The 21,824-nt window shown below is 39.2% G+C and overlaps 1 long non-coding RNA gene across 1 annotated transcript; it reads right to left on the reverse strand.

The window, feature by feature from the left end:
* Positions 1 to 2,097: 2,097 nt before the first annotated feature.
* Positions 2,098 to 16,785, reverse strand: LOC114025626. Its single transcript, XR_003567051.1, has 2 exons — positions 16,751 to 16,785; positions 2,098 to 2,359 (listed from the first exon to the last, which is right to left on the reverse strand). It is a non-coding gene; the product is annotated as an uncharacterized LOC114025626 (long non-coding RNA).
* Positions 16,786 to 21,824: the final 5,039 nt, after the last annotated feature.

Genomic DNA, 21,824 nt, shown 5'->3' on the forward strand with positions numbered 1-21,824 from the left:
CATTTCACAGACAGTCTTGGTTGTTTTATAGCCTTTCCTGTAACCTTTGAGAAAATACTAAAGGAGGCTAGAATGAATGTCCATAGGCTAGAACCCAGGTCCTGAAATCTGGAAAAGGTCAGATACCAAAAAGCAAGGGGCCATATATTATGTATTGACCCAATACAAGGGGAAATCAATAACTAAGATGAATTTTCACTTTTCACAAATACTCCATATATTCATATAATATATAGCTATATTTTAAAAACCTCCAAATCACTAATAATTAAAGAAATACAAATTAAAGATACTGTGAATTTCCACTCAAAACCCATCAAATTGGCAAAGATGACCCCCAAAAAGGAAAATGACAAATGTGGAGTGGCTGTGGGAAATCTGGCACACTGATGCATTGCTGGTGGACCTATGAATTGGTATGACCATTCCAGGAAGCAATTTGGAAATGGACACAAAAAGCTACTAAACAGTGACCCTTTGACCCAGCTATGGCACTTCTAGGCCTATGCCTAAAAGAGATCAAAGAGAGAGGAAAAGGTCCTGTTTGTACAAAAATATTTATAGCAGCTCTTTTTGTGATGGCAAAAAAAAAAACAGAAACAAGGGGAATGTTAATTAATTGAGTAATGGCTGAACAAATTATGCTACACAAATATGATGGAATACTTTTGTGCTAGTAGAAATGAGGCAAGAGGTGATTTCAAAGAGACATAGAGAGATTTGTATGAAGATATGCAAGGTGAGTTATGCTAAACCAGAGAAACAATTTATATACCATTAACACTGTAAAGACAAACAACTTTGAAAGCTGTAAGAACAATGATCAATGCAATGACCATCCATGATTCCAGAGGACCAATGAAACATGCTATCCACCTCCTGACAGAGAGGTGATGGATTCAGGGTGAAGAATGAGACATATATTTTTGAACATGGCAAATGAGGGAATTTGTTTTGCTTGACTATACATATTTATTACACACAATTTTAGTTTTCTTCTTTTTTTTCCAATGGGATGGAGATTAGGGGAGAGAAAAAGTAGATTTATGTTCATTTAAAAAAAAACTTTTAAAAATGCTTTAGGATTACAAAGTTTAAAAAAAGTATTCTATAACTGTGGCGCATGCATTACTATATACCCTCATTATGGTTTCTTAATCTGAGGCACTCTTTTTAGTTGGTAACATTGTGCTCATGTTTCTGAAGTTGTTATTTTCAGTTGTTTGCAACTATCAAGTCTGGTATAGGAACAAAAGGAACCAAAATGTACCCCAGGATAAACATTGAGCAAGAGGAATGTGTGGTCTAGGGAGAGACCTCAGATCTCTGGACATACGGTTTCAAGACTTGTAGAGGAAACACAGAGACACAAGGACACCAGTCCCTACTGCGGAAGCTGTTACTAAGGGAGAGTAAGGGTAGACACGGGGAAGAAATCACCCTAGTATACAGGTATCATGACAGGGTAGGGTTGCAGGCAAGGAAGCATGGCCACCTGTAAGCTTCCTATTTTAACTCGTCTTAATAACTAAGTTGGTACTAAGTTTGTTTTCTTCTCTATGGACTGAAGAAACACGAGTGCTATTGACACTGATTAAATTTGGAGTCCCTGAGACAGAGCCCCAGTTCCCGCTAACCTAATTGAAGCTCCAAATATTTTGAAGGGATGCTTAAATTCACTTCAGTTTTTTACTCCTTAGCCAACATTTAAATAGACACATTCTGAATGTATTTCCCTGTTCTTGTCACCCAAATAAAAGGTTCCTGTTCTTCTCACTGGATGATCCTGACATTAGTCACAAATAAACATGTTGTAGTCTAAAGGGCACAATACTAAGAATTAGGAGGTTTTAGCTCTGACTTCACCTCTGCGTCAACCAATTTTCTATTTGACTTCAGCTTTCTCTGGATTGTTTGATTTGAGCCTTCCAACAACCCTCTTTATAGAATCAGAGGATCACACATTTAGCAGGGGAAGGTCCCTTAGAGGCTTTCAGGTCCAACCCCTTCATTTTACAGATAAAGAATCTGAGGTCCTTGGTGTAGAGAATAAATGTTATTATTTCTGTTTGGCAAATTAGGAAAATAAGGCCTAGGGAAGTGAAATGATTTTATTTATCTGTCACACAAGTAGTTAATGGCAGAGCCAGGATTAGAACCTAAGTCTTCTAAATTATAAATCTTTGAGTTTCCCACTATACCAGTGTAATCTAGGTCTCAAATAATTTGCATAAGACTCTCCCCATTGGTGAAGAAGATTCCATGCCTGCAAGAGGAGCAGGGTTGGCACCAGCTCAGGAGACGAGAGAACTGGGTTCTTCTGGCTTCCAGGTTCAAGAAGTGACACACTCAGAGGTCCCTGGAAAGAGAGAAAAACTTTTGAAAGAAGCTGACATGTAGAGGAGCCAGCTTACCACACTATCCTTATCCTTAGTTTACCACACTAGAGATCTGGGGGAATTTCCTCTTGGATAAGACCAAAGGATTCTCTCTCTCTCTCTCTCTCTCTCTCTCTCTCTCTCTCTCTCTCTCTCTCTCTCTCTCTACTCCTTCTCCTCCTTTCCCTCCCTCTCTCTTAATCTCTTCTCTTCCCCATCACCTCCCCTTCCCTCTTCTTCTCCCTCTGTCCCTTTCCTTCTCTCCCTCTCCCTCTTCCTCTCCCTCTCTTAAGCTGATTTCCCTCTCTCTCTTCCTCTTGCTCTCTTAAGTTAAGATTTCCCTCTCCCAATGAGAGAGCTCATTTGCTCTTTGTATTATCTAGTAAATTCTAAATTGTATAACTTCTCTGATTTCTGTTTACTATCAGCATGGATAAATGGCTTTATCTGCTAAATAACCTGAGCTGCAAGCTTTACGGCCCCAGTATCCTGCTCCCCTCCTGGCTGAACTCAAAGTCCCCCTTTTGTTTGTTTGTTGTTTGCCCTTCCTTCTCAAAGAAGACCAATGACATCAGGAGGGTGATGTCTTGACTTGCAAGTGAATTGGATTTAAGTGAGGCAGAGCTGTGCAGAGTCATCAGCCTCACTGTCCTCCAGAATCATCAGAGTCCAGGGCAGAGGGGTAGGTAGAGGAGACTCTGGAGATACATCTATTATGCCTCCCAATGAGACACATCTAGACAGACTCATATGAACACATATAAACTACATTGGCAACACACACACACACACACACACACACACATCCTATACCACATTACTAAATCCCACAGAATTTACTAAGCCACCTCATGTTTTCACTCTCAGGTTTCTACAGTACACAGTAGAGAACCAAAAAAGTATAATCTCTGCCCAATAGAAGTTGCTAGTGTGATTAGTCTCATCGAACAAACCAACAACTGTGCTTAAGAGATAGCATAGATTCTTAAACATAGATCATTTTAAAAAATCAAGACTAAAAAGGTAAATGTTAACATGACCAACAATCCCCAATGGAGTTTAAGGAATAGAAGAGCAGGAGTTAGTGGGGAAGAGGGAAAAGTGGCCCACTAATTCATTAATCAGAGATGGCTTGATATATTCCCCTTCATTTAGTATTCCTCTCTGTCTCTGTGTCTCTGTCTCTATCTCTGTCTCTATCTCTGTCTCTTTCTTTATCTCTCTCTCTCTCTCTTTCTCTCTCTCTCTCTCTCTCTCTCTCTCAAAGCTCATTAAGAGTAGGGATCGTTTCGTTCTTTTTACTTGTATTCCTGGTGCCTGCACATAATAGGTGCTTAATAAATATTTGTTGATTGATTGAATGATATTTATTTCTGTGTATGTTCTCTATCTACCCACTAGAATGTAAGCTCCTTGAGGGCAAAGACTGTTTCATTTTTGTCTTTGTATATCCATCTCATTGTCTTACACACACTAGAAGCTTAATAAATGTTTATTGGGTTGAAATAAATTAGATTGGATTGGATCAAAGCTTTCTTTGGAGAAGAGATTTAGAAAGAGATTTGATTCTATATACTTCAAGAGTGATGGTTTTCGACTGCCACCATGACACAAAATGAACAGAGTGCCAGGTGAGGAGAGTGGAAGAAACTAGCTTAGAAACCTAATGAATTAGCAAAATTGATGAAAAAGGAAAGTGACAAATGCTGGAAGGATGGCTGGAAAACAGGTATGTTGTTGGTAGAGCTATGAACTGGTCCAGCTACTCAGAAAAGCAATTAAGAGCTATGCTGAAAAAGGAATTAAACTGTGTATACTCTTTGACCAAGTGATACCACTAGTAGGGCTCTATCCCAATAAGATGAAATAAGAGGGGAAAGCTCATCTATACAAAAATATTTACAGCAGCTCTTTTTGCAGTGGCTGAGAATCAGGAACTGGGCAGGGAGTGCCCATTAATGGGGAATGACTGAACAAGTTAGAGTACATGAATATGATAGACTATTATTGTGCTATAAGAAATGATGAAGGGGACAGTTCTTGAGAAACTTGCATGAACTGATACCGAGTGAAATGAGCAGAACCAAGAGAACAATGTAAACAATAACAACATTATGAAGACAATTTTGAAAGACTTAGAAACTCTGATCAACACAATGATAAACCATGATTTCAGAGGACTCATGATGAAATAAGCTACTCACTTCCTGATAGAAAGGTAATAGACTCAATGCAGATTATCATTAATTTTTGGACATGGCCAATGGGGAAATTTGTCTTGATTAACCATATACGCTTGTAGCAGGAGTTTTGTTTTTCCCTTTTTCTCAGTTGGGGGAGAGGGAGAAGAGAGAGGAAGAGAAGATGGATTGTGGGTGATTGAAAAAATAAATTTTAATTTAAAAAAAAGAGAAAGCTAATGAATACATGTTCTTATTCCATTCCCGCTGGGTGATTTTACATAGCACATAAAAGTCCAATCACTGTCTACTCTCAGCTAACTCCTCCAATCTCCCGTTGCTCTGCCAAGCTCTTCTCTTCATAACTTTGAAATAGCAAACAGAGTGTTTAATTAACAAGTCATGTCTCTCTCCTACCTTACATTTATTTAACTGCTCAATTCACAAAGCAGGCACCTTCAGGGAAGAAGGAGAATTTTTTTTTAAAAGAAGCTATTAAAAAGTGTCAGATGAACAGGTGCAGACCTGTTAGTCCCTGTGAATGCTTAAATCTTTTAAATTAATTTCAATGATAGATCATTTCTCGTTAATATACTCCAGACAGTTTTTTTTAGGCATTGCTTCCATCCCCTCTGATAGAGAAGGACAGGCTCTCTGCTGTTCTGTATGAAGGCTTAGGATTTAATAGGACCTATAGTAGGTGGCACAGTGGATAAAAGGGACGGTGCCAGCCCTGGAGTCAGGAGGACCTGAATTCAAATCCAGCCTCTGATACTAGCTGTGTGACCTCAAGTAATTCATTTAATTTTGTTTGCCTCAGTTTCCTCATATGTAAAATGAGCTGGAGAAGGAAATGGCAAACCACTACAGTATCATTGCCAAGAAAGTTCCAAATAGGGTCACCAAGAGTCAGAATTGACTAACCAACTAAACAACAAAAGTGCCTTAAGGAAGTGTGCTGACCTGGAGCTATATTCACACTTCCATATTCTGGAACTCCCTCTGTACTCCATGGATTTTGGAATCCTACAGCCTCCCTTTGTCTAGGAAAACTAAACTTCCCAGCAATTCATGTGTTTGATCCATATAGGCCTGGATAAGTAACTTTAGTTAATTCTAACAGAGACCCAAGATTCATGTCCATTCATTACGTTGAACTTTTTAACCTTGATACAACCCAACCCATGTGTCATGATAAGTTGGACTTTCCCTGCAGCTCCAGCTACTTCCCTATAGAGACTGAGGAGCCAGACTTTTGGGTGGGCTTGAACCTAACCTTGAAGAATGGACAGGTAGAAAGAAGTAGGGAAGACAAGTGAAGTGCATTTTTTGTTTCATCAAAGGGGACTTAGCTAATGACCAATTAAAATGGCCTGGCTATGAGGCAAGCTCATCTCACTAAAGAGCGATGTGGGCCCCAAAATCCTGAGCTTCCTCGAGCTAGAATCCTATTTCTGGCACAGTTCCACCAGTTCATAGACAAGTCTGATTCTTCCAGGTTGATTAGGCTAAATCCTGAGCATACAGTCCTTGAAGATGGAGGTAGGGCCTTCACCTGTGTAGACTAAGGGTTTGGAGGAGCCATTCAGGAGAACTGGATTTAGAGTAAAAAGACTAGATTGAAACCCTGGTTCTGATATTTACCATCTGTACCAATTGGGACAAAATACAGAATCTCGCACACTAGAGTGATCATGTACACATGTAATGATAAGAAGTTAAATTTCTATAGCTGATCGATCCATTTCAAGAATCTTGACATTGGGGGCATCTAGGTGGTGCAGTGAATAGAGTGCCAGCCTTGGAGTCAGGAGGACCTGATTTCAAATCTGGTTTCAGACACTTGACACTTACTAGCTGTGTGACCCTGGGCAAGTCACTTAACCCTGATTGCCTCACCAAAAAGCAAAAAAAAAATCTTGACATTGAAGAGAATTTCAAAAAAGAATCAAAAAGATAAGCAATGCACAAAGCAGTAGATCCTTTATAATGATGTGTATTGATTTACTCCACAGCAAGCATAAGGCATAGCAAGACACCTAGAAGTTGGGGCCTGAGATCGCAGGCTCTCTCAGACTTCCATCCAAACTTATTATCAGAAATTATTCCGTTAGCAGAACTTCATTAACATCCCATTGTGCATATAAGTAAATGTGTGATCTTTTTTCAGAGATGTTTGCATTTTAGGTAGTAAAATTACTTCATCTCAGATTAAGGTAATTTTTAGAAACCAGCCAGCTCCTCTGCAGGTGAGAGACTTTAGAAGCAAAAGACCCTTTGAAGCACCCCCAAAATTAAACTAGGTAGGAGGCTGCTTACTTGGCATATCTATAACTTATGGCTCCAAGCCCACCCAAAACATCTGCTGTAGATCTAAGGCAAAGTTAATCTGTCAATGTCATAAACTAAGTGGCCACCATTTTTTCATCAAGCTTCACTTGAGGTATTGGGGATAAGTTTTTTAAAGGGCAAAACTGGGGCCATGATCCCAATGAGACATAGTCCTCAGAAATAAAGGACACATGAACCCATACCAAGCTGCAGAAAAACAGGTGTTATTTAATACCTCATTGAAATGCTTGTTTTATTCCACAAATTAAAAATAAAAAGAAGTGACAATGAAATAAAATATTTCTTAGAACAAAAAAAAAAATACATTATGACAGAATTCAAAAATGTTGGGGAGTAGGGCGGGGAATGGAGTTAGAAGAGTCAATGGGATTAGGGAACTCTTCCCTAGTGTGACCAGCGTGGAGGCAAAGCTTATTTTAAAGGCTTGTAGAATTTTATATGCACTTATGAAAATTATAAGTTAATGACAAATTGATTTGCATTTGTAAAATAGAATAAGGTGGAATCAGAGACTTGTCCTAATTCTTTTTGCCTCTTTCTATTATGCTAGAGTCATCATATAAAGAATTCATAGAGATGGAGAGGAAAAGAGGAAAGAGAGAGGAGAAACAGGGAGAAAAAGGAGAGGGGAAGAGATATGGAAATACGGAGGTATAAGAAGTCAGGGAAAGAGAGAAAAAGGGAGAGGAGAAGGAAAGGAGATTAGCAGGGATGAGAACAAAGGAAGAGAGGAAGAAAGAAAGAGGGAAGGAAAGTGGAGGACAGGATAAAGAAGCAGAGGGATTTCTGTGGCAGTAAGATGGGGAGGATCCTTTTCAAAGTTGGAGGACCTGAATTTTAACTTTAACCTCTCTCTTTATAGATAGACAAGAACAGCAACAGAGCACCATCTCTACTGCTGCCTTTCCCCACCTCCCAAAAAAAAAACCTTCTCCAAAACATGATCTCACCATAGCTTCTTTCTGAGGAAGAAAAAGGATAAGAACCAGTAACAGTTCTTAAAACATTGTTTCATCTATAACTAGCTTCCGCCACCCAGACACTCAAAGTCAGAACCAGATCACCCAAAAAATCCCAGCTAATAAGAGAAAACACTGTATTCAGTTAAACTAATATTAATGGACAGGGGACCCACATGAAGGAGATCATAGATCCATGAAAGTATTAAAGCATAAAAGGTGACATTTGTATACCATTTTAGGGTCTACAAATTGTTGTTCATAATTATGATAAATTATTATAGGACTGATGTGGAGAAAGGTGGTCCCATTTTGGCAATAGTACAAAAGGCCAAGATTTGCAGAAACTTCTCAGATTTCTGCTTCAACAACAGGATATGAGACTAGATCTGGCCAACTGTCATAAAGAGCTTTTAAGAGAACAAGAATAATTATAACACTTTGGCTTTCTTTGATGCCTTGGATCCCTCCATAGAACTTGAGCTTTTTAATGCAATATGCTCGAGTGGCCAGTGGAGCCAGAAAAGATTTCTCTAAGCAAGAACGCCAAGAGTACAGTTCAAAGGAGTGTCTTGCTTTCCACACACCAGAGGAGAACTTCCCAGATAATATGCTGTTCCTCCCACAGTCAAACACCAGCCAACAAGAATTTTTTTATCATAAGGACTAAAGAACTGTAAGTGGCTTTTGTCTAACCACACCAAGCTATAAGGTCCTCTCCCACCCTACAACAGTCCCTTCTTTTTCCTTCCACTCCCTTCCTCATCACTCCAAATGGGGAAATAAAGAGCTAGACCAGCCTTGAAGACTTAATTCATGGCAATGGGATGAAACCAAAGTAAATGCACCTGCCATATCTGAAGGCTCCAAACACAATAAGGGGAAACACAAGAAGACTGGGTAGGGGAGAGAAAAGGTAAATTATTTCATTCTTCTGAAGTCTGCTACTAAGCTGTAAACACCTCTTGGATCAAGATGGCTGTCCCCAAGCTGCCTGTTTAGGGAAGACTATTTGTTTAAAGAGGAGAGATTATCTTGGATTACTTCAAAAGAAATGGTTTTCATCAAAAACCATATGATGAAATCCTTTATTCCTGGTAAAGTTGAGGCATAAGCAATAGGTTTTCTAATATGATCCCCAAATCACAAAGGGGCTAGATAAGACATAGCCAACTGAATATGAGTACGACAATAGAAAAGGAAAGAGTCAACTAGCAAGCATTCATAAAGTGCTTTCAATGTGCTAGGCACTGGGGATGCAAAGAAAGGCAGAAACAGTCCCTGCACTCAAGGATCTTACATTCTTTTTTTTTTCTTTTTTTTTTTGGTGAGGCCATTAGGGTTAAGTGACTTGCCCAAGGTCACACAGCTAATACATGTCAACTGCTTGGTCTGAGGCCGGATTTGAACTCAGGTCTTCCTGACTTCAGGGTCAATGCTCTATCCACTGCACCACCTAGCTGCCCCAGGATCTTACATTCTAAAGAGGAGGAGACATATAAATAAAAGGTACATAGAACATACATATGGAGTAGATGGATGGCCTTTGTGCTAAAGGCCCTAGGGCAGGGGTTCTCAGCCTTTTTTTGTGTCATGCATCCCTTTGGCAATCTAGTAAAGCTTACAGATTCCATCACAGAATAATATTTTTAATGTATAAAATAAAATATATTGGATTATGAAGAAAAACAATTATAATACTGAAATACAGTTATTGAATTGTTAAAAACAAATAAGCAAACAAATTCACAGACCCTAGGTTAAGAATTCCTGCCCTGGGGTCTAGTTGTAGGTGAGGAGGGTGGAGAGATGGGGGGATATAAAGCACAATATCCAGGGACTCACACCCTAAGCATTTCTCCATCCCCAGAGCAGCCAGGCATAACATTGGCTGGATGAAGGAAAGCCTCATTTTCATGAATTGGCTTTGTTGTTGTTGTTGCTTTAAATGCAAAAAGAACTTCATGTCTGTGTAGAACAGGGAACAAGATAAGATGGTTATGATGATTATGGAAAGTAATTGCAAAAGTTATCACCAAAGCTATAAACAATAATGAAATCTGAAGACTATGATTACTCCCAGGCTACATGCTCACAGCTTTCTGGAAAAACACAACAATTCAACACTCTTCTTTTATGATGATGAATTGACTCTTCCATGTCTAAATCCTGAGTCTTACTAATAATAATAATATTGGCAGTAATAATAATAATAGTTATTATCTCCATATGCTCATTAGTCCACAGAACATTAAACACAAAAAAAATAATAACAGGAAAGTGTCCTGTCGCAGTACTTTTCTAGCTTGACTCCATCAAACTACGATGAAAAGACCGACATAATAACAACAATAACAGGACACATTGCTAGGGTCCTTTAAGGTTTAAAAAGCATTTTCTTCACAACAATTCTGCAAATTAGGTAGCACAAGTATGATCATCTCTAGCTTACACATAAGGAAATTGGAACCCAACAAACTAGATGAAGTGACTCAGTCATGGTCATGCCACCTGGTGAAACCATAGGCCTGATGAAATTGTCAAGGGCCAGAATTTCCCCACTCCTTTCATATGAGCACTTAGCCAATATGAGCATTCAGTCAGTCATTTATAGTAACAGTAAAAAAAAAAAATTTTACTAATTCTGACTAAAGTCTCTATATGTGAAACATATAAATTGTAGAGCACTTTTAAAAAAAAATAAGCTTTGACATTTTCAGATAAAACACCTGCCATACATAGGCACTAGAGATAAAAAAAAGCAGGTGGATGGGGTCCTTATATGAAACACTTTTGTCCCATACAAGGGTGGTTTAGGTCTCACAGAGACAGTAGACCCAGGCTAGGAGACATGGCTTCAAAGAGTGACTCAGAGGTACAAACTCTACATGAACCACCAGGTGCCAGTCTGAGTTTGGGGCTATTCTGCATCCCCAACCCCATTCAGTCTCCCTTACAAATGTGCAGATTTGGACTGCCTGCCTTCATGCTCTCTACGTCCCCACAGCTGCCAGCACTAGTTCCATAGTAATCCCTCTGTGCTAGCATATAACTCCCAGCCTTCTAGTGCTTTGGTCCAAGTTTTATCTCATCTTGTTTAGTCTAGGTTTGAAACAAAAACATTATGATAACTTTTTTCAAAACTTTATCAAAATGACTCCACTCACATCCTATTAAAACAAGTATCACCTTTGTAACTTTATGTGATCAAGTAGAATACATTTACTGAATGGAATTTTTTAAAAAAAAAGGTAAAACATTAAATCTACCAAGCAGCTAACAATTCACTGATGGTAGATGGGTCTCAAATCTTAACTCTTCAAGAACTGAAGCTTTTCTCAAAAAGATCTGAGATTTCAACTTCACTTTCACCAAAACAATCTGTATCTTGAATCCTTTGGCAAAATAGAGTTACCAGGCATGCCTCCCCCATTAAATCATCAAAGTCACAAAGAAGGAAAACAAAACTGAATCACCATGTGACAGATGGGAATTTTCCCCCTGTAAATACTACAGTGGAGATAGCAGCCAACCATCAGGAGAACCTGGAGTCCAATGGTCAATGGAAAATTTCTCTGATATCTCCAGCACTATCCTCTGCTGTCCCCAGAGCCCTGGATCAATGTTGTCATGCAACAATTTCACTATCTATGCTTTGCTCAGGCAAGTTTTCCACAAGTCCTCCTTTGGGATTCTTCTGGTGTAATTCTAATAAAGCACATTCCAGCTGCAGAGCAACATTAATGACTTTATGCTGCTTCTTTACGGTAAAAGAGCCCTTACATTTCCACTTCTTCCTGGTGCTTAGTGGTGGCAGAAAATGAAGGCGCTCTTACACAATCAGGTGTTACACACATAAAAACTAAAGCAGCAAAGTATTGCCAAATACTACTTTGAAAACTGCCTTGATGAGGAATCAGAAGACCTAGATTAGAATTCTGTCTCTGCTACTTACTAGCTGTGTGACCTTAGGTAAGTCATTTAATCTCCCAAGGCCTCATATTCTTTATCTGAAAAATGAGGGGGTTGGACCAAGGAAAGTATCAAATACAATATAGAAGAAAAACAGCAAAAGACCAGTCATTTACAGAAGATATTCAAGAAGAGAACTACCAGTAAAACCCAAGGCCTCAAATTTGCCTCAGAGGCAAATTTGATCCCATAGACATTGCTGAGACTAGAGTATGAATCAGGAAGTATACACTTTATTCAAAAGGAGGAGAATGGATAAAAGGAACTATGGAATAGTGTTTTATATTAAGATATATATATATGTCAGTCAATAAATGTGTATTAAGCACCTACTGTGTGCTACACACTGACGATATAGAAAGGGCAATAAGTGTGAGCGAATACAGGAACATGGACTGGGGGGAAATAAATGGATAGTATTTGGAATGAGGCTCTGATGAGGGAGAAAAAGAAGCAATATTGCAGTAGGATTATACTTACAGACCTAGTCAGAAAGAGGAATTATAAAAGAAGTTTAGTACATAGATCACAAATCTGGCACAGAAGCATTATCTCATACTGCTGTGGGACTTCAATTATCCAGACATCTGCTAGAGTTCTCTCTCTTCCATGGCAAAAGCCAGGCAACCGATAAATCAATCACTTGCATTAATGATAGCTTCAGCCTCCAAAAGGTGGAGGAAATGATGAAGGGAACGGCTATTCTGGACCCAATTTTGATCAACAAGGATGATCTAGTTACTGAAGTAGAAAATGACAGGAACACCTTTTGGAGAAATGACCACTCCATCAAAGGCTTCATGACAAGAAAAGAAAAGAAAGTCACACATAGTCTGGTGTGCAACCAGTGGTATAAGAAGACAGATTTTAAAGGTTACAAAGAAAGAATAGATAGAATCCAATGGCCTGATATTTTACAAGGGAAATTAGTCCAAGAGAGAAGAGAAATTCTCAAGGATGAAGTTTTGAAAATGAATGAATAAATTAACAAAACATTTATTAAACATTTGTTATAAGCCAAGCGCTGTGCTAAGTGCTGAGGATACAAATAGAGAATCAAGATAGACCTTGCTCTCAAGGAGCTCACATTCAATTGAAGAAGACAACATGCAAATAGATGGATAAATTCAAAATAAACACAAAGTGTGCATGTAGGCAAGAAGCAATGATTATAATGCAGGAGAAGAGGGGGGCCTGCCTAAAAAGACCAGTATGGCTACACAGGGAGTTCATTGGCCAGCTAAGATTTTTTAGATGTGCAGAAAATGGAAGCAAAAGCAGGTAGGTAATTGAGGATCAAAGCACTTGTTATTTGCTTTACTGTTGTTCAATCATTTCAGTGATATCCAACTCTTTAATGACCCCATATGGGGTTTTCTTGGCAAAGATTCTTGAGTGGTTTGCCATTTCCTTTTCCAGCTTATTTTATAGATGAGGAAACTGAGGCAAAAAGGATTAAATTACTTGCCCAGGATCATATAACTAGTAAGTGCCTGAGACCAGATTTGAACTCATAAACATGGATCTTCCTGATTCCAAATCCAGTCTTCTATCCTCTTCTATCCAGTGCCACCTATTTGCTTGGCACTGTACTAAGCACTGGGAATACAAAGAAAAGAAAAAGAAAAAAAGCAGTCGCTGCCTTCAGAATCTTGCATTCTAAAGGGAGAGAAAACATACAAATAGACAAGTATATTCCAGATATATCCAAAGTAAATACAAGAAGGAAAAGGAACTGGCAGGTGGGGAAACCCAGAAAGGCCTTCTGCAAGAGCTGGTGCTTGAGGAAGATAGCGTTTCTGAGAGGCTGAGGCTAGGAGGGAGAGCATTGCAGGCTTGGGGAACAGACAGTGCAAGCCACAGAGATAGCAGAGGGAACACCACTTGTGAAGAAGAGTGAAAGGCCAGCAGTATGGCTGGGCTGTAAAGTAAGTAGAAGTGGAGGAGAGAAATATGTAAGAAAACTGGAAAGATAGTTAGACATCAGGTTGTGACCAATGGAGGTATTTATAGTTAATCTAAAGGTAATAGAATGTCACTGGAATTTATTAAGTAGAGGGATGTGAGGTGATGTACTCAGATAAATTCTTTACAAAAATCACTTCAGCAGCTGTCTGGAGGATGAATTGGAAAGTAACTGTTTCACGTAGTCTCTTAAGAATAATACCAGGGAAAAAGGGAATAATATCAGGAGTGATAAAGCCCATAAGTGACTAGGAGTAGATAAGGACAACAAAAAGTAGGAGGGGGAGGTAGCTACACTGGGGGCAGGAGGAGGCTCAAAGAAAAATAGGGCCATGGCTGAGCAGAGATGAGGTTGTGTTCATGGATAACTGAGAAAGGGATAAACTGCTCAATTTTCACTTTGTTTTCTCTTCCAAGAAGAGTGGTCTTTGAGCTGGGAAGGGTAGAACAAAAATGACTAACGGAGGATTGAAACCAAAATATGAATAATGAATAAGAGACACCTAGATGCCTCTGACCAAACACAAACTACATCTTGGGGTATTGGAAGAATGTTGGTGCTCTCAGTGATCTTTGAACAAAAAGATGGAAAATAGGAGAAGGGCAACAGGACTGAAGAAGGGCATATGTCATTCCGATTTTTAAAAAAGGAGAGATAATGGGGTATATGCTATTCTTGGAAATCCCGTATTTTTTCCTGTTTCCACAGTAGGGGATCTAATTGATGAAAGGCATAGGGCACAGTCTCATAGAGGTGAAGTGATTTGCTCTAGGTCACACAGCTAACCAAGGCTCACAAGGCTATTATGAGGGAAATACTTTGGTATAATCATAGTAGCTAGCATGGTGTATGGGGTGTTCAGGGAGGACTAGCACCTCTGGTGTGAGAGCTTGCTGAGCCCTTTTCAGGGCTGCTTATCCACTTCTGGTGTCCACCTGTCACCCAGCTCTCCCCTGTGGCTCTAAGAAGCTATGGCATGCACAACAGCCATACGCCAGAAACCATCTCAGCAAATGGGCTAAACCAGGCTGAGGGTAACCAGACTGGCCTCAAACTCATTAGTGAGTTAGTAGCTATCTACCCTAAGCACGTGAAGACTTTGCCCAGTGGAATGGATGGATGAGAACAATTTGTTCCAACAATCATGAAGGCAGCTGAAGCAGGCACTCTGGAGTTCTTAGAGCTTGGTCTGATATCCAAGACACCAAGGTCATCCACTGCATCCCAAGCCACTAGTCATCCTGACTTTTGTCTTGCTACTGGACTTTGATGACTCTGAAGAGAGAATGAGGCTGATGACTGTGCAACTCTGCATCACTTAAATGCAATTCATTTATGAATCAAGATATCACCCCATGATGTCATCGGTCCTCTTCAAAAGCAAAAAACAAACAACAACAACAATAGCTAGCATTTATATAGCAACTTATTATTGATATATATGTTTACAAAGCACTTCAAATCTCTTTTGATTCTCATAGCCCTGGAAAGTGGGTGCTATGCTTATTCTCATTTTACAGATAAGGAAATTGAGGCTAACAGAAGTTAAATGACTTGCCCAGGGATCACACAACTAGTAAATGTCTGAGGCAGGATCTGAAATCAAGTCTTTCTGATTCCCTGTCCAGCTTTCCATCCATGAGGCCACCTAGCTATCTTATAATCATAAAGTGCCATACAAACATAAGCTATTAAAGCAAATCCTATCAAAGCCAGAAAGGCCATCAGCCTCTAGGTGATTAAAAACTGTTTAATGAAATCAAAAGCCAAGCATTTCCTGGGACGTCTCTGGCTCAGCTGCCAAGTTATTCATACAGATGAGCTGGCTAATCGAGAAAGTGTTTCATGAGCTGCACCTAATAGCCCTTCAAATCATTTCATAAAAAGTTGTAATGATGTCTACAGTTAAATTTGAGTCATGCTGGGAAGGCTATTAGGCTAATGAAAATATAAGGAGAGCTCACCGTCTATTATTAATTAATAAATTAGGTGTTCTGCAGAATCAGCAATATTGAGCTCAAACCTATGACCTTTTGGAATATTCCAAAAACTCAGTACTGTCAACCAATCAGAAATTGAACATACATTTTATAGATGTGGCGAAGCTAGCTTTATTCTTTGATCAAGTAGTTCATGTGTATATAATTATTTGTGAGCTACAAAATGTTTTATATTATTAGAGAGGTGTCAAAAAGATATCCTACCCCATATTCCTCTCTATCAGTCAGTCACTGATCTCTGAAATTTCACCATTAGAGACTCACTCCTTTAGGTAACACATATACAACAGTGGGGTAACTAAGTGATGCAGTGGATAGCGTGCTGGTGTGGAGTCAGAAAGACTCAACTTTTTGAGTTCAAATCTGGCCTCAGACACTTACTACTGTGTGGCCCTGGGCAAGTCATTTAACCCTGTTTGCCTCAGTTTCCTCATTTGTAAAATGAGCTAGAGAAGGAAATGACAAACCACTCCAGTATCTTTATCAAGAAAAACCCAAAAAGGGTCATGAAGAGTTGGACACAACTGAAAAACAGCTGAAACAACAAATTAATGTAACAGTAATATATCAAATCCCTGTAGGATTAATTAGATACCAGGGTACTAGAAATAAAGGCCCAGAGGTTGTTCGGCAATAAACATAAAGTTTTTGCCAACATACTCACTACCTAAATCCAAAAAATTTTAAATTAGGTAGTAACCCTTCCCCATCCATTCTAGTAGTCATAGGAGCCAGTAAGACAGCAGATACCCAAAGTTTCCATCCTCAAGCAAAAAGCACATTATACAGTAACCTTTTCATCAAGCCTGTCTTCTCTCAACTTCTCTCTGTCTCTGTCTCTCTTTCTCTCTCTCTTCACACACACACACACACACACACACACACACACACACACACACACATACAAATACACCCCAACTCTCATAACAATGGAGCATCTTACCTTGTTTTAATATGAAATAAATTCAATTTTATTTTATTTTTAGTTCCAGATTCTTTCTCTCTCCCCCACCTATAGGGAAAGCAAGAAATTAAAAACTCATTACAAATATGAAGTCATGCAAAATAAATTTCTACATTAGCCATGCTCTAAAAAAAAAAAGAGAGAAGAAAAGAAAAGAAAAATAAAACTCTGTATAGACTTCAGTCTGCACTTTTGAGTCCATCAGTTCTCTGTCTGGAGGTGAATAGCATTTTTCATCATGAGTCTTAGGAATTGTGGTGGGTTGTTGTGTTGACTAGAGTTACTAAGTATTTCTCAGCTAATTCTCTTTAAAATATTGCTGTTACAGTGTAAATTGTTCTCCTGATTCTGCTCACTTCACTTTGCATCACTTCATATGTCTTCTCAATTTTTTTTTCTGAAACCATCCCCTTCATCATTTCTTACAACACAATAGTATTCCATCCCATTCATATGCCGTAACATGTTCAGCCATTCCCCAATTGATGGGCATCCCCTTAGCTTCCAATTCATTGCCACTACAAAAAGTTGTTATAAATGATTTTGTACAGATTGGTCCTTTTTCTTTGATCTCTCTGGGGCACAGATTTAGCAGAAGTATTGCTGGGTCAAAGGGTATACATAATTAGTTACTTTTGGGGCATAGTTCCAAATTGAAGCATCTGATCATGAGTACAGGTCTCTGAAAATGCCTGTCATTCTACCCCAATTTTCTAGCTCCATCTTTATGTATGTAGTGTGTGGAGTTTAAACCTAGAGGTGTGCCAGAGTCACTTTGAACCAGCCAGAAGAGAGCTGATTGTTAAATGTGATTTTCTATGTATATCTTTAAATTTCAGAAATTTTAAAACATTCCAAGTTAAGGCTTGGTGTATTACTTTGCTGATCTTCCAGACTTAATAAAATGATGGAAAAATATCAGTAATGCATGTCAAACTTAAAAGTGCATCATGAGTATATTTTTTTTCTAAAGAACTGGTTATCCAAGCTGGAGGCACTCTTAGAGTCCAATTAAACCTATAATCTCATGATCCTACAGTCCTTTGACCTCCTTCATGTAATTGATGAAGAAACAGTATGGGAAAAACAGAGATGTTTAAATTTGATAAATTCCCTAATCAATTAAAGGAAATCACAGGGCACAGACTTTGTCTGAAGGGCACCTTCCATGGAGGTATGCATGGCCCTGGCACCTTACTGAAAGGACCCAGAAAACTCCTCTAATTAGTGCTCAGGGACTGGACCTTCACCCGTGATAATTGGTGACTGAGAATCAGGGGTTTACCCCAAGGTTCCATGTCTTCTTCTCTCGATACTCTCTCTTGGTAATTTTATCAACCCCTATGGTTTTAATTCTCATCTCTGTATAGATGACTCAGAAATCAGAAGGTGAGAGAGGGGAAGAAAGAAAGAAAGAAAGAGACAGAGACAGAGAGACAAAGACAGAGAGAGACAGAGAGACAGAGAAAACTGAACCTCAGAATGACATCAATTACCTATTGGATATTTCAACCCAAATGTCCTAGAAACATCTCAAATTAAATAAATCTGAAACTAAAATCTCTTCCCAAAAAAACTCTCTTCTTTCAAACTTCCCTATTTCTATTGAAGATACTATGATCTGTCTAATCTTCCAGGTTCATAATGTGGGCTTTATCCTCAACTCCTCACTCTCTCTCACACCACGTATCTGGTCAATTTGAAAGTTGCACAAACTTGCCTTTTCTATTTCCACATCTCTCACATCTGATCCCTTCCCTCCACTCACACAGCTACAATCTTAGTTCAGGTCCTCATCACCTCTCACCTAGTATTACAACAGTCTCCTAATAAGTCTCCTTGCCTCAAATCTCTCCCCACTCCAGGTCATCCTGCACACTGCTGGCAAAGTAATTTCCTAAAATGCAGGTCTGACCATGTCACTATTCTACTCAATAAACTCCAGTGGCCCCCTATCACCTCCAGGATTAAATATAAAATCCTTTGGTATTCAAAGCACTTCATAACTTGCTGCCACCACCACCTGTTCCATCTTCTAAAATCTTACACCTTCCATGCCTATTTACTCTTTTAATCAGTGACACTGACCTCCATGCTATTCTTTGAACTAAACCCTCCATCTCCTGACTCTGGGCATTTTCACTGGCTGTCTCCCATGTTGGGAATACTCTCCTCCCTCATCTCCACCTTCTTTATTCCCTGGCTTCCTTCAAGCTTCTGCTAAAATCCCACCTACATGAAGCCTTTCCCAATCGCCTTTGACTCTAGTGCCTTCCCTGTATTATTTCTAATTTATCCTATATAGGACTTAATAATAAATAGTTTATCCTATATAGGACTTTGCATGTTGTCTCCCTCATTACATTGTGAGGTTTCTGAGACTTTCTTTTGCCATTCTTTGTATCCCCAGCACTTAACACAATGCCTGGTACATGCTAGGCACTTAATAAATGTTTATTGACTAATTGACTGACTGACAGGATAACAGTACTCAACCAAGATGTGACTAGATAGGGAATTATTTCTACCATACATATTGTACAACATGGCTGAGAAAATTATTTCAGGAGATAGAAAGTAATCTTGGGAATTCTAGAGTCAGGCAGGGTAGTGTTAAGTAGTTTTCTCCTGTGTCAACCCTACTACCATAGCAACTATCCCTCTTTTTCTTCCTCTGTCAAATCAGATTGTATTGGTCAGAACAATTTTGAGTACTTTTGACCTAAGTGGGACGGCTTTCAATCAATCAAAACCATTCTGAGTAGGTCAAAGCCACACTGAACTAACCAGAATGGTTCTGACTAAGCTGGAACCATTTTCCACTAGGCAAAAACAATGGAGAAAACCCTAAATCAGCCTTAACTGTTCCCTGGACCAAATAGAACAAAGGCCCTGTGGCATTCTACATCATTGTACCCCATTCCCACCCACCTTTCATCATCTCATCATGGTAGAAGAATATTAAAAAATCCTTCATATTAACGATTTGTAGACTATTGTCTATCTGTACGCTGGGAACATCCTCTCCTCTGAGCCCTGGGATTTGATGGGGAACTGCCGATCAGAGACATAAGACTGGGCATTTAAATCCCATCAAAACCATGGAGGAATTAACGACAAACATAGCCAACCTCTCTTACTAATCAGGTTAATTTTTATTTCACCTGCGACATTATTTTGACAGGCAAATATCACATTCCTGACATCTGCACACTGTGAGAGAGGAATATGGGCATCTCCGGATGTCATCTCAGGGAGATTATCATATCATCAGATCAGTTTCCCAAAGCAACTTCCCCTAAATACAGAACATTCAGACATGGGAATAGCCAAGTTTCACAGGCACTGACCACAGAATCTTTCCTCCAGCCCAGAGTAACAGTCCATTGCCTAAAAGCCCTAAGCTGAGATAGATTAAACTTGCCAACCCAGTGGGTGAGACCTACCTCTGATATTACAGACCAAAGCTACAGAAAAATAACAAGTCCATTCTTCCCAAAGTGAGAATAAGATGTTAAGAGACACCGTATGATTGCATTTGCCTTCTGACCATCTCCTCAGCCTCCCTGCTATGGTGCCATTATCAGTTCCTCTTATAGTGTGAGTCCTGTCGCCAGAAGACCCTAAATAAGCATGTAAGGGGTACTGATAGCAAAGGAGGTTGTTAACTGATCAATTGGATCCTATCTTTTGTCCTATTGAGTATTATACACAGAATGGCATCTTGTTAAGAGGAGAATAGACAATTCTTGATTGATTTTCAATGCCTAGAGGTTTTCCCAAGATTATTGTCTAGCACTTTGCCATCAATCTGTCATCGTTCCTTCTCACCACATTCTCTTCCCTATCACACTATTCCTTTATAACATCCTTACTCCTGTTCTTTTTTGAACTTCTTCATATTCCTCTGAGTGATCGCAGATCTCTTTCAGGAGGCTCCATAGTGAGTAATTCAGACAGTGCAAGTCTTACTGGAAAATGTCTTGCTTGTCACACAAATGGAAAAAGGACCTACATGTACAAAAATATTCATAGCAGCTCTTTTTGTGGTGGCAAAGAATTGGAAATTGAGAGGATGCCCATCAATTTGGGAATGGCTGAGAAAGTTGTGGTATATGAATGTGATGGAATACTATTGTGCTATAAGAAATGATGAACAGGCTGACTTGAGAAAAACCTGGAAAGACTTGTATGGTCTGATACTGAGTGAAGTGAGCAGAACCAAGAGAATGTTGTACACAATAACAGCCATGTTATGTGATGACTAATATTGATAAATTAACCATTCCTGGCAATACAAGGATCTAAGACATCTCCAGAGGCCTTGTGATGGAAAATGCTATCCACATCCAAAGAAAGAACTATGGATGTTGAACTGCTATTTTTTTATCTCTTCCATTGAGCTTTGTTTCCTCCTTCTGATGATACCTCCTACTGGTTTTAATATTTACTTACATCACTAATGTGAAAATATGTTTAATTTGAATATAAATGTATAGCCTGTATCAGATTGTGCACCGTCTTGGGGAGGGTGGTGGGGAGGAAGGGGAAGAAAAATTTTAAACTCAAAAGCATACGAAGTGATTATTGATAAATCAAAATAAATTAATAAAAAAAAAAAAGAAAATGTCTTGCTTGTTAAACAGCCCAACTATGTGATTGCCAACTAAGAGTTCATGGGTCATCTGAAAATTTTTTAAGTGCAGTGGTGGGGACCTGGGGGGAAGGGGAACCTGGCCAATGAGGTCCCAGTCCTTGGATCATGTGCCATGTGATCTTCCTGGTATCAATCAACATGGAAGCTTGGTGAGCCAGCTTCTAAAAGTGAATAATGGAGAAGCAGTTTCAGAATATACACAGACATTTTTGACTGCTGGCTTCCTATAAGGTAATGAAAAAGCCTTTTACTTGACTGTTGAGCCAGAGCTGAATATGCATATTGGGTATTTAATGAGTGTGAACACTCAATGAGGGCTCATGAACCCACATGTTAAAAAACACCCCACAACCCCTCCACGCACTCCTGAGTCCCTGTGGGGAGGAAGTGGTAGCC

Source organism: Vombatus ursinus, unplaced genomic scaffold, assembly GCF_900497805.2.
Source record: "Vombatus ursinus unplaced genomic scaffold, bare-nosed wombat genome assembly UNPS02014832.1, whole genome shotgun sequence".
Classification (NCBI taxonomy): domain Eukaryota; kingdom Metazoa; phylum Chordata; class Mammalia; order Diprotodontia; family Vombatidae; genus Vombatus; species Vombatus ursinus.